Genomic DNA, 14,127 nt, shown 5'->3' on the forward strand with positions numbered 1-14,127 from the left:
CATTGGTCTTCATTGATTATCTTTTATTTTTTTCAAAGATCATTTATTATTTTCAATTTCTTATATTTTTAAGTAATTTTTGATTATATATTATATACTGTGAATGATGAATTTTAGCATCTATATTCTGTCATGTTCTGCCAAAGAATAATAGCTTCGTTTTTTCCCCCTTAAGCAGGCAATTAATTTGGATGAGCTAATATTGGAAACTGCCCCTGCCACCTGCAGTAAACAGCAGGTTAAATATAAGTTCATCTTTTTTTTCCTCCTGCACCCAGGTAGTTAAGGGAGTGAGGCAGAGCTTATGTACAGAATTTGCTCTCCTTACTTGACCCATCACTTTCGAGGTTCACATCTCAATTTCTAGTATCTACGTTTGCAGTACAATCTGTCTTCAACCTCTCTGTGCCAGTAAAATACAGGTTTTATATCTAAGTTCCTACACTTTGTTATGGCCAACCTGATTTAGGGTGTCTCTGGTCACAAGCTATAAAAAAAGAAAAAGATAGAAAATTTACCCTTTTCTCTTTCCTTTTTCTAAATATTAATCTCCCTATAGTGTCTGCCTGGTTTTGCTCATTCTTCAGTGCACTGAGGTAGTTGTTTTATGTATTTCATCCAGAGTTCATTATTTTTATGTACTTAAGAGTTGGTCTGATAGAAACTTAGTCATGACCTGAAGGGGAAACTCATATGTTTCTTTTTGAGATGAAAAAATTTGAGAATGTTTTTTGATTGAAGAATAAGAATAAATGTGAAAGAGAGAGAGTAGAAGAGGAAACTGATGAAGCCTGGGCATTAAAGGAGAAAGTCAATAAGACATCTAGTGAATTTACAGAGTTATTAGCACTAGACAAGAGGAGACCAGTGGTGAAAAGTGGAAAGGAGGGATTCTTCAAGAAGATAAAGTTTGTGGGTGTTTTGAAATAGATGTAGAGTATTTTCATTATTTTCTTCTGTTATCTAAAACATTTAAAAATCTAAGTTTTGTTTGTGGTGTAGGCATTTTGGCAATATGATGGAATGCCTCCCATTAAAAAAAAAGACATTTAAAAATATCCATGAACTGATAGCCTTGTTTCCAGCTCTCCAAATAAGCTATTTCACAGCTGCTTATACCTGTGCTTGGCTTCAGATGGAGATGGCATTTGTGTGAGGTGGTTTTTTTTTTCTACCTGGAAGCCTCAGACATCTCAAATTCAACATTTTGGCTCACAAACTGTCTCTTAACAAGCAAATTAATATGTATATTCTAATATATATATAAAAAACATAATGTACATATTTTAAAATTTAATTTTCTTAAATATTTTCCCAACGAATGCAAAACGTTTTCAATTTTTACAAGAGAATCTTGTAAAACTTGTCTGATAGACACTTATGTTTGTATACATATATTAATTATATACTTTATTATATATGTATATAAAGAATGAATAAAAAAAGTAAAACAACCATTAATTATTAATATATAAAATCCCAGAGGACCTTCACTCTATTGAAGAAAGTCTTCTGAAGAGATTTTCAGATCTATACTGTCTTCATAGCCCAACTGGCAACAAATTTAATGTCTTTGACAGATGGATGAGAAAGCATGCCAAAAACAGAGTCACTTTTCTGTGTTTAAAAGAGGCCAGCCAAGCTATTGTTGATGGCAGCAGCAGGTGGGAAATATTGAGGGCCACAATATCATAAAATGTACCAATATTATCCTTGGCATTATAACTCTAACTTATCTCAATTTTACTGAGAAAAGGGCAGTAAAGTTGGGACTGAACAGGAGAAATAATGTGGAAAGTCTCATGCAATTTCTCAGTGTTTGAAACTGTTTCATCTAAAGGTAATAGTTTGGCTCAACATGACCCTTAGTTGCAGGCTAAAACAGTGCTAATGTCAAAGAGGCTATTGCCTCCTAGCAGAAGTAGCAGAGTGGGGTGTTAAGAGTTGGGTTAGAGTTGAGTTAAATGAAAGTAAGCTCACTCTTCTTGGTGTTATGGCTCAGGGCCAGATGAGCTAGACTAGTAGCTCTTTAGCTTAGATGCAAGATATAGAAATAAGCACGCCCTCTTTGATGAATAAAACACAAAAAATTACTATACTTGCATTATCATTGTTCTTCTATATGAAATATCCAATGCAGGCATCCCCAAACTATGGCCCGCAGGCTGCATGCGGGCCCCTGAGGCCATTTATCTGCCCCCCGCCTCACTTCAGGAAGGGGCACCTCTTTCATTGGTGGTCAGTGAGAGGAGCACAGTATGTGGCGGCCCTCCAACGATCTGAGGGACAGTGAACTGGCCCCCTGTGTAAAAAGTTTGGGGATGCCTGATCCAATGTAACGTTTTAAAGCATGGAAACTACAAAGAAGCAAGTAATATGATACAAAATCAAGAATAAAAGCAAGTAATGTGATACAAAATCAAGAATAAAATTAACAGGTTTAGCCTTCAGATGGTCCAGTTATTGAGACTAGCAGACAAGGACTGTGAAACAACTGTTACAAAAAGGTATATAAATATATAGGAAAAGGTGTAAAGAATTAGTAAACAAATGTGGTCATCTCAGAATATAAATATAAAAAAGAATGAGGTAGTTCTGTTTCAAGAAAGCTAAGTACAAATAAAATTCCTGCATGCTATGTATAGAAGAAAACAGGAAACACAAGAAGGTTCTGAAAGGTAGAGAGAACACAGGCTGGCTAGGAACACAGTTGTTAATTCCCTTGGGTTTTCTTTTTTGTTTTAGCGATCTTAGATATAGAGATAAAGAAGTTGATAACTCGGAAATTTCAACAGGCACAAACAACAAAAGCTCTGACAAACCTGCTCTCTCCAATCAAATGACTAGAAAAGGGCAGTGCAACATTGTATTCAACTTTTAATCTAATATTAAAACAGTTTATTCCCCTCTTCCATGTAAGCAAAACCCAGGTAAGACCCTGGACTTCTACCATCACAGGGTTGTACTGAGACACTCCAAAATCACTGTTGTGGTTATTTCAGAGAAGGCTAAGAAGGGAGCTGAGAGTTCATCTCTGTTGGCCAGTAGTGAACCACCACCTCTCTATTCCTCAGCCCAGGAGGGCAATAGAGATGCTGTGTAGAGCCTAGACTTCTGCCCCCAACCTACAGTAACAAGACACATCTCTCTCTCCATTGGATAATATCATAAAAGGCCTATACAAAAAGACTTATTAAAAAACACATCAAAAGTGTAACCCATAGGGAGGTGGAACAAACAAAAATAAAATTGTACAATTAAATTCTGAGATAGCGACAATTACTTTAAGTGTACAAAGACAGAAATTGACAGATTAAGAATATAATGAACTATATGCTGTCTATAAGAAATTCACTTCAAGTATAATGATATAGACAGGTTAAAATAAAAATACAGAATGGAAATATATATTATAGATGTATATGTAATTTACAGAGATTTTGTGTATAAATATACATATATATATATATATATATAAATATTTCAAAAGCAAGAGTAGCTGTATTGATACCAGATACAGAGACTTCAGAGCAAAATAAGTAACTATGGTCAGAACGGGATTTTATATAATGTAAAAAGCAAATTTATCAAGACCAGGCAATCTTAAATATGTTTGTGTCAAACAGCAGAAGTACAAAATATGTGAAGCAAAATGTGATAGAACTTTACCACAATTGAAAATTTTTAAAAATGATTAAAAAGTATTAGAACTGAAAAGATAGTCATAATCAGAGAGGTCAATTCCCTCTCTTACTAATTGATAGAACAACTGAACAGAAAATTAATAAGGCCATAACTCAAAATTATTGTCAAAAAGGTCCAATCAACAGTTATAGAATACTCTGCTAAACATCAGCAGAAAAACACTTTTCAAGTCCTCATGGAACGGATACTGAGATAAACAATATTGGGCCATAAATCAAAACTCGACAAATTTGAAAGAAATGTTATCATAAAGAGTGTGTTCTTTGACCACAATGGAATCACACTAGAAATAAGAATGGTTAACTTAAAAGGAAAATCTCTAAAGACCTGGAGACAAAAAACACGCTTCTAAGTAATCCATGAGTAAAAGAGAAGGTCTCAGAGCAGATAGCAACAAAAATATATTAATAACCTAAATATCTATCAACAACAAAATGGACTTACAAATTGTAGCATACTTATACAGTAGAATTCTATACAGCAATAAAAAGAAATGGACTACTTGAACACTCGGCAACAGGAATTAATCTAAAAAACATTCTGAGGAAAAGAAGCTAAACACACATGAAAACGTTAAAGAAAAAACCAAACTAACCCAAGGAAATAGAAATCAGAAGTATGGCTCCATGTGGGAGGTGAAGGATTGGCAGAAAAGAAATAGAAGGGAACTTTCTGATGAGCTGGGGAGGTATTATATCTTGGTTAGGATGTGGGTTACGTAGGTATGTATGTTTTTCAAAACTTACCAAATTGTATTCTTAAAATCTCAGCATTTTACTAAGTATAATCATACCGCAATAAAAATATAGGTATTATTTTTATTGATACGTAATTGTACATATTTATAGTATACATTTGATATTTTGATATATGCATACCATGTTTAGTGATAAAATCAGAGTTAAGAAAAAGATACAAAAATTTAAGTAAGATAATAGTTCTAAACTGTAGCCCTTTTTCCCTGTTCTTATATATTCCAACTCAAAATGCTGTTGATCTAGCCTCTGAAGTACATTCAAAATCTATCAAACCATCTTCACTTTGCTATCACTGCCCCAGATAAGAACTTCATTTAGACTGAGGCAGTCTTCACAGTTATCCCCTTGGTCGCAATCCTATTACTCTTAAACCATTCTTCCCAGAGTTCCTGAGTGATTAAAAGAAAAAAATGCTAATGCCTCCCATAGACAAATTTTTAGTTCCTTAGCACGAAAGTTAAACCTTGATGTAATGTCTGCCAATTCAGCCACCAGGATTCCAACTGCTTCCTGGATTGAAGTTTATGTTTATTTCCTTGACTAATTTTGGCCACAGCATCTCAGCACTCATTCTATATCTGACATATGTGGGGTTGCTCTTGTCATCTTCTATGATATAGTTTAGATGTTTGTCCTTTCTGAATCTCATGTTGAAAGGTGATCTCAATGTTGAAGGTGGGGCCTAGAGGGAGATATTAGATCATGGGGATGGATGTCTTATGAATGACTTACTGACCTCCTGTTGGTGATGAGTGAGTTCTCAGTTAGAACATGTGAGATCTGGTTGTTTAAAAGAGTGTAAGAACTCCCACTTCTCTCTTGTACTCGTTCTTAACCTGTGATACACAGGCTTCCCCTTTGCCTTCCACCATGACTGAAAGTCTCTTGAACCCTTACCAGAAGCTGAGCAGATGCAAATACCATGATTCTTGTAGCATCTATGAACTAGGAGTCGATTAAACCTCCTTACTTTATAAATTACTCAGTTTCAGGTATTTCTTTATAGTGATGCAAAACAGACTAGTGCATCCTCTATCTAGAAGGGCAGACCTTTTAATGTAGTGCTGTGACCACTTCTTCCTTTGTGAATAAACTAGGTAGTCAACACCTTCTCTTCTCTGACAGCTCTCAGGAAACTGGATTAGGATAGCCTTCTGATATAATTTGGCTCTGTGTCCCCTTCCAAATCTTATCTTAAAATATAATCTCCATGAGCCGAGGGGGAAACCTGGAGGTGATTGAATCATGGGGGACAGATTCCTCTATGCTTTTCTCGTAATAGTAAGTGAATTCTCATAAGATCTGATGCTTTAAAAGTGTGGCACTTCCCACTTCTCTCGCTCTCTCTTCTACCACCATGTAAGACATGCCTTGCTTCCCTGTTACCTTCAGCCATAAGTGTATGTTTTCTGAGGCCTCCCTAACCATGTGGAATTATGAGTTAATTAAGCTCCTTTGGTTTATATATTACCTAGTCTCATGTAGTTCTTTATAGCAGTTGAAAATGGACTAATACAGAAAATTGGTACCAGGAGAGTGGGGTACTGCTATAAAGATACCTGAAAATGTGGAAGTAACTTTGGAACTAGGTAACAGGCAGAGGTTAAAATAATCTGGAGAGCTCAAAAGAAAAATGAAAGATGTGGGAAAATTTGGTACTTCCTAGAGATGTGTTGGATGGTTTTAACCAAAATGATAGTGATATGAACAATAAAGTCCAGGCTGAGGTGGTCTCAGACGGAGATAAGGAAGTTACTGGGAACTAAAGTAAACGTCACTCTTACTACGGTTTAGCAAAGAGACTGGAAGCATTTTGCTCTTGCACTAGACATTTGTAAAACTTTGAAATTGAGAGAGACAATTTAGGGTATCTGGAAAAATAAATTTCTAAACAGCAAAGTGTTCAAGAGGTGACCTGGCTTTTTCTTTGGCTTTTTCCAAGTGTACAGTCATATATAGTCACAAAGAGATTTGTCTGAAATTGAAATTTATGTTTAAAAGGGAAAAAAGCGTAAAAGTATTGAAAATTTGTACCCTGACTAAGTGGTAGAAAAGAAAAATCCATTTTCTGTGGAGAAATTTAAGCTGGTTGCAGAAATTTGTATAAGTAACAAGGAGTCAAATGTTAATCTCTGAGATAATGGGGGAAAAATGTCTCCAGAGCGTTTCAGAGATATTCATGGCAGGCCTTCCCATCACTGGCCCAGAGGCCTAGGAGAGAAAAATGATTTCCTGGACAGGGCCCAGGGCCTTACTACTTTGTGCAGTCTCAGGACTTGGTGCCCCGTGTCCAAGCCATGGCTAAAAGGGGCAAACATACAGCTCAGGCCATTGCTTCAGAGAGTTCAAACCCAAGCTTTGGCATCTTCCATGTAGTGCTGGGCCTGAGGGTATGTAGAAGGCAAAAATTGAGGTTTGGGAACCTTTGCATAGATTTTAGGGGATGTATAGAAATGGAAGGATGTCCAGGCAGAAGTTTGCTGCAGGGGCAGAGATCTCATGTAGAACCTCTGCTAGGGCAATGCAGAGAGGAAATGAGAGGTTGGAGCCTCCACACACAGTTTCTATTGGGGCATTGCCTACTGGAGCTGTGAAAAGAAGAATACCATTCTCTAGACCCCAAAATCGTAGCTCTACCGACAGCTTGCACTATGCACTTGGAAAAGCCATAGGCACTCAACACCAGCCCATGAAAACAGCTGTGGGGGCTTACCATGCAGAGCCAGAGAAGTGGCTCTGCCCAAGACCTTGGCAGCCCACCTCTTGCATCAATGTGCCCTGGGTATGAGACATGGAGTCAAAGGAGATTACTTTGCAAATTTAAGATTTAAGGACTGCCCTTTTAGGTTTTGATTTTACAGGCTGATAGGCAGAAAGAGCTTGCCTTGTCTCAGATGAGGCTTTGGACTATGGACTTTTAATGTTGTTATGAGTCAAGATTTTGGGGGACTATTGGGAAGACATGATTGTGTTTTGAAATGTGAGAAGGGGCCAGGGTTTGAATGGTATAGTTTGGCTCTGTGTCACCATTCAGATTTCATTGGAATTATAATCCCTGTCAGTTGAGGGAGGGACCTGGTGGGAGGTGTTTGGATCATGGGGATGGTTTCTCCCATGCTGTTCTTGTGATAGTGAGTGAGTTCTCACAAGGGCTGATTTTTTTTTGTTGTTGTTTTTATTTTTGTTTTTTTTGAGATGGAGTCTCACTCTGTAGCCCAGGCTGGAGTTCAATGGTGCCATCTCAGCTGTCACCTTTGCTTCCTGGGTCCCAGTTCAAGCAATTCTCTTGCCTCAGCCTTCCAAGTAGCTGGGACTACAGGTGCATGCCACCATGCCCAGCTAATTTTTGTATTTTTAGTAAAAATGGGGTTTCACCATGTTGACCAGGCTGGTCTTGAACTCCTGACCTCATGATCCACTCTCTTCACTCTCCCAAAGTGCTGGGATTACAGGTGTGAGCCACCGTGCCCAGCTGATCTGATGGTTTAAAAGTGTGGCACAACCCCCTTCTCTTGCTCTCTCTCCTGCTGTTGTGTAAATGTGACTTGCTTCCCCTTTGCCTCCTGCCAAAATTCTTTTTATTTATTTATTTATTTATTTATTTATTTATTTTTTAATTTTTGAGACGGGGTTTCGCTCTTGTTACCCAGGCTGGAGTGCAATGGCACGATCTCGGCTCACCGCAACCTCCGCCCCCTGGGTTCAAGCAATTCTCCTGCCTCAGCCTCCCTAGTAGCTGGGACTACAGGTGTGCACCACCATGCCCAGCTAATTTTTGTATTTTTAGTAGAGACGGGGTTTCACCATGTTGACCAGGATGGTCTCGATCTCTTGACCTCGTGATCCACCCGCCTCGGCCTCCCAAAGTGCTGGGATTACAGGCTTGAGCCACTGCGTTTCCTGAGGCCTCCCTAGCCATGCAGAACCATGAGTCTGTTGCATCTTTTATTTATAAATTACCCAGTCTCAGGTAGTTCATTATAGCAGTGCAAAAACAGACTAATACACCATCTCTTCTGCATGCTTACGTAGCATTTTGTATTTTACTATATCACTGTACTTCTACATCATTTAATAATTGTTTTCTTTTTCATATTTATGTCTTCTCCCTAGGCAATATACCTTGTGAAGATAGGACTTAATCTTATTTGTTTTTAGTACCATAAGTGCCAACTACAGATTACTGACTCATAGTAGGTCTTAATTAATGTTTGTTGAAAGGAAAAGGGTATATTAGTTGATACTCTTAATCTGGCTGTGGTGCTGTGACTTTGAGGTCTTACTTTGTCAAAGCAAATTAGATCTCACTGTTCAGATGCTACAAAATTTTGATTATACTAACATGATTTGATCTTCTCTAAAAACTTGGCTGTCATTCAGAATGTGAAATAAGGTCATCTTCTAGAAATTAATATATCACAAATTGGAATTGTTGAAGTAATTAAAAAGTAGATGTTGATACATAAGATGAACAATTTTTAACTGGGATCTGCACATTGTAAAGATGTAAAAATGTCCTAACAAATTCCTTCATATTTGATTTGTTGTCTCTGGTAAAAATTGATTAAAATGATTAGTATTAGTTGTAAAATCTATTTAGGAAAATTAAGTAAATAAAATATATACTTTAAATACCATATTAAGTATAAATGCAGCTCAAAGTTTAAAATTAATTAGTATTCTTTTTAATCCTTCCAAATCTCAGGATTAAAGGTATTTTAACCATAGGTATTCATTTTACATTTGCAAAGACCTAAACTTGTAAACATTTCAAAGTCTGAGGCATTTTGCCAGTTTTCTGATTTTTTTTGTTAAATTTATACTTTCATAAATAAGGATTTGTATTAAGCCAAATCAATTACTTTGGACAGTTTGCTAATTCGACCAAAATTGCACTCCAGGTTTATTAATCTTTTTATAAACTCTACCCTACTTGAAGTCTTTGAAGATAAATTGTCACGAGCCCCACTAGATTAATGAATCTGTTTCTGTGGTTTAAGAACATAAGAAAACAATGATGACTATATGATAAAGTTGCACTTTCAGCAACCAGTAAAATTGAACTTCAGTGTAAACATGGAGGTCTACTGTTGGACAAAACCTTTTATTTATTTATTATTTTTAGCCTAAAATATACACTTGGTGAAACATATCTGACAGTAAACAGTGTCTCAGTGTTTGCTCCTAGGAAATTTGGATTTCAAAAATCTAAGACTGTGGGGAAAATCATATTAAACAAGTATGCAGTACATTATAACATTCTTTGTTAATAAATAGTCTGGAAAATAATTTAAGAAATTACTTAAAGAGCCAATGAAATGTCGTGTCTACTATGGGAAAGCTTGTGTTTTTGTCTTGGCTTTGCTGCTTACTAAGGTTTGAGCTCTGAGACAAGCCACTATATTTATCAAAGTCTGTCTGCATTTCAATATTTAAAATATGGTTATAATAGAATTCACATTCTTTACCCTGTGGTTCTGGAAATGGAAAAGATTTTAAATCAGATAAATCTAAATTTAAGTCCTAAGCTGTATGCTTGCTGCTGCTTGTGCAGCCTTACGCATGTTAGCAAAACTCTCATACTTTTGTTTCTTCCTGCTATAAAATGGGGATAATAGTGTCTACATAATAAGGTTGTTATGAACATTAAAGTAAATAATGGTTCTTCAATTAAAGTATTCCTCTTAAAATCTTCAGAAACAAACAGTAGAAATCCAATTTATAAACAATACACTTTCAAAGTACAACATATACAATATTCTACATTTTAGCAGAAAGCCTACTATCCTGTCCTTGTACCTTCTCAACCTGCTTTTCCAATATCAATATCTTAGAAACCCCTGGATTCATACCAGACTTTCATCCGAAGGTTTGTGCCTTCTGTGGACTTAATGCTTGACCTTGAGAATACTTGCCCCCTCAATCTGGAGAACTTCCCAATCATACTTCAAGCTGGTTGCTCCAGAAGGATGCAGCTCAGGATCTCAGTCCTGTTCTGCTTCCACAGCAGGAGCCTGGCATAGGCTTTGAAACACATAGTCTGAAGAGGCCCCCGTTGACAGGTGCCGCTGCTTCTGCTGGGGTAATGACTGTGCTACTCTGTATTATATCCAAGGAAGGGGGAGGTTGGATGGAAACCTCACAGTCAGTTTGCTGTCATCATAACTGCTAGAGTGCATTTCTGGGTTTCAGTGTTCCCATAACGTACTAGGATTTTCTCTTGAAAATCAGTGTTGTACTTTGCCAAAGTTGAGCTAATGTCAAAATTGAACTGAGTTCCCCAAGCTGCAGCTCTCTAAAAACAATATTGCCTTTCCTCTTAACCTCTGACTCTTTAACAGTAGCTTTTTTGGTCAGGCATGGTGCCTCATGCCTGTAATCCCAACACTTTGGGAGATTGAGGTGGGTGAATCATGAGGTCAGGAGATCGAGATCATCCTGCCAACATGGTGAAACCTTGTCTTTACTAAAAATGCAATAATTAGCTGGGTGTGGTGGCATGGTAATCCCATCTACTTCTAAGGCTGAGGCAGAAGAATGGCTTGAACTTGGGAGGCAGAGGCTGCAGTGAGCTGAGATCCTGCCACTGCAATCCAGCCTGGGCAACAACAGAGTGAGACTCCATTTTTAAAAAATTGCTTTCTTGGCCAGGCGCAGTGACTCATGCCTGTAATCCCAGCGCTTTGGGAGCCTGAGGCAGGTGGATCACCTGAAGTCAAGAGTTCGAAGTCAGCCTAGCCAATAGGGTGAAACCTCCTCTCTACCAAAAATATAAAAATTAGTTGGGTGTGGTGGTGAGTGCCTGTAATCCTAGCTACTCAGGCAGCTCAGGCAAGAGAATCCCTTAAACCCAGGAGGCAGAGGTTGCAGTGAGCCAAAATGGAGCCACTTGACTCCAGCCTAAGCAACAAGAGCACAACTTCATCTCAAAATAAATAAATAAATAAATAAATAAATAAATAAATAAATAAATAAATAAAAAGTATTTCTTCCAGAATGATGCATTTGGGAAAGTTTTTGCTGTCTGTCCTGAGAGACTTCAAGCCATAATTCATATGCTTTGTGCCTTAGGATATCTTTCCCGGTTGGAGGCCAACTACTCTTGCCAGATACTGGCTTTGGGAGATACCAGCTCTAACTACAGTTTAGTAGCCTTGATTTTGTGGGAAAGAGGAGGCCAGTTTTGCCTCCTTTTCTTCCCAGGAGGTCCCCGATTTCTTATACAAATTTAAACATATCCTTTGCAAAATTCATAAAAAGTATGACATTTAAAGACTAAAGAGTAAATTTTCTTTACCAAATAAATCCCAAATATATTCCATAAATACTATAGTTATAAGTAAAATACTATGGCATATTTTAAAGAAATAAAGTAATTTTTTTGCTAAGGATATATTCTCCATAGTGCTTGAATAGAAGTTATTTGACAGTTATTTATACCTTACTTCTCCTTACTATTTAAGATCCAAAGTTGAAAATGTTGAGTTTGACCTGTAAATGTATAAATATTTGAGTGAGATAGTGAACCTCTTTAAAATGACTAATATTTAAATATATTTTTATTGGAAAAGTTTATAAAAAGTTATATTATGACACATTTTTAAATTTTTTGTCTTTAAGATTTTTTGTTTTTAAATTTCATATAAATATTTTTATATGCTTACCTTGACATGCAAATACATAGTGAAGTGATTACTTCAGTCCAACAAATCAACACACCCATCATCCTTTATAGTTCCTTTCTTGCTCTGTGTGTGTGTGTGTGTGTGTGTGATAAGAGTACTGAAAATCTGCTCACTTGGTAAATTTCCAATATATAATACACTCTTATTAACTTATATTGTACATTAAATCTCTTAGACTTATTCTATGTAGATACAACTTTGTACCCTTTTGACCTCCATTTCCCCATTCCCATCGTCCCTCTGTCCGCCGCCTCTGGTAACTACCATTCTGCTCTGCTTCTATGTGTTCAACTATTTTCATGCAGTATGTTTCTGTGTCTGGCTTGTGTCCCTTAGTATAATGTCCATTGGGTTAACCATCTTGTCAAAAAAGTCAGAATCTTCTATTTTAAGACTGAATAATATTCAAGTATATGATAGGATATTATGAATAATGTCTAAGCATCTATCTAATGATATCCCACAATTCTTTTATGTTAGAATATTATATGATATATAGCTATATCATTGATATAGCTATATACATATATATGTTTTCATATCCATTCATCTGCTGACACTTGTTTTTCTCAATTCTTGATTTGATTGTACTATTGTTTATAGTTACTCATTCCCCCATCTCGGTAAGATTATACATCCCTACCCATTGCTTTGTCATTTCCCCTCCTCCTGTGAAAAGAAATTGTCCTTGCCTCATTCACTATGGCTTGATTATATGACTTACTTTGGCTAATGGAATGTGAGCCAATGTGACATATGCCATATCTAAACAGAAGCCTTTAATACTGTTGCATGGTTTCTCTCAGCCCTTTCTCTTGTCCTCTACTGTGAACACACATGTCCCACACAAAGACTGCTCCTATAGGGTAGATGTCATAAGCCATTGAGATATTGGGTGTTGAGATAAGCAGAATAATGCTAATAAAAATTTTGAGAAACAATGCTGACTAATAAAAATTTTGGAAAATTTTGGAAAGAAAGCCAGGTGCTCGTTTCTAAAATAACTATTATAAGTGGCTCATGCCTGTAATACTAGCACTTTTGGAGGCTGAGGTGGGTGGGTCAGAGGTCAGGAGTTTAAGACCAGCCTGACCATCATGGTGAAACATTGTCTCTATTAAAAATATAAAAATTAGCTGGATGTGGTGGTGTGTGCCTGTAATCCCAGCTACTCAGGAGACTGATGCAGGAGAATCAATTGAACCTGAGAGGTGGAGGTTGCAGTGAACCAAGATTGCACCATCACACTTCAGCTTGGGCAACAAGTGAGAGAAACTCCATTTCAAAGAAAAGTCTTTATTTGTATAGAAATGAGAGTTTGTTCATGAAGTTTGCTCTAGACCATCCCATTCTTTTCCCTGCCTACCTATCTGAGGTTTACTATAACACAAATGCATAATTTTTATTTTAAGTAATGTCAGCAATTTAACACTATTTCCAATTGCAAAAACTATAATAAAAGGTGTAACCATAATGTATTCTTCTGTCTTCTCATAAGTTTATGTAAGCCAATCATTCCTTAAAATACAAATCAAATTATTTCTAAATCAAATAAGTTTAGAGATAACTAACAATAGCTTACTGTCTATTGAAAGCAATATAAAAAGTCCAAATAATGTGTTATTGAGAATGTTTATATTACCACAGTGCATGATATTTGTGAATAATTTCTGCTACTTTTTTATACTGAGAAGTTGAAAGCATTTTTCTGAGTTACATTTAGAAACTATAAAGTCCTCTGATGCATAGGAAAGTGGTGATTGGAAAAGCCCAAATGAGTACTTTGAAATTACTACTTTTTGATATCCTATATAGGCAATGGCAATCTGATGGCCATGACTGGCTTCTCAGTGCAGCCTTATATTTAATTTCAGGATGTAAAGATTTCAATGCTGCATTTATATTTCTACCACTCATATATATCCAGATACTCATTTTGGTGCTATAAAACATAGTCAACATTTTCTTTGGCTTATGTA

General features: G+C 36.6%; 1 long non-coding RNA gene across 2 annotated transcripts in view; it reads left to right on the top strand.

The window, feature by feature from the left end:
* Window positions 1–14,127, top strand: part of LOC141584275 (uncharacterized) — a 752,462-nt gene that overhangs the window by 648,120 nt on the left and 90,215 nt on the right. The gene's annotated exons all lie outside the window — the stretch shown is intronic.

The sequence above is a fragment of the Saimiri boliviensis genome, chromosome 4 (genome assembly GCF_048565385.1).
Source record: "Saimiri boliviensis isolate mSaiBol1 chromosome 4, mSaiBol1.pri, whole genome shotgun sequence".
Classification (NCBI taxonomy): domain Eukaryota; kingdom Metazoa; phylum Chordata; class Mammalia; order Primates; family Cebidae; genus Saimiri; species Saimiri boliviensis.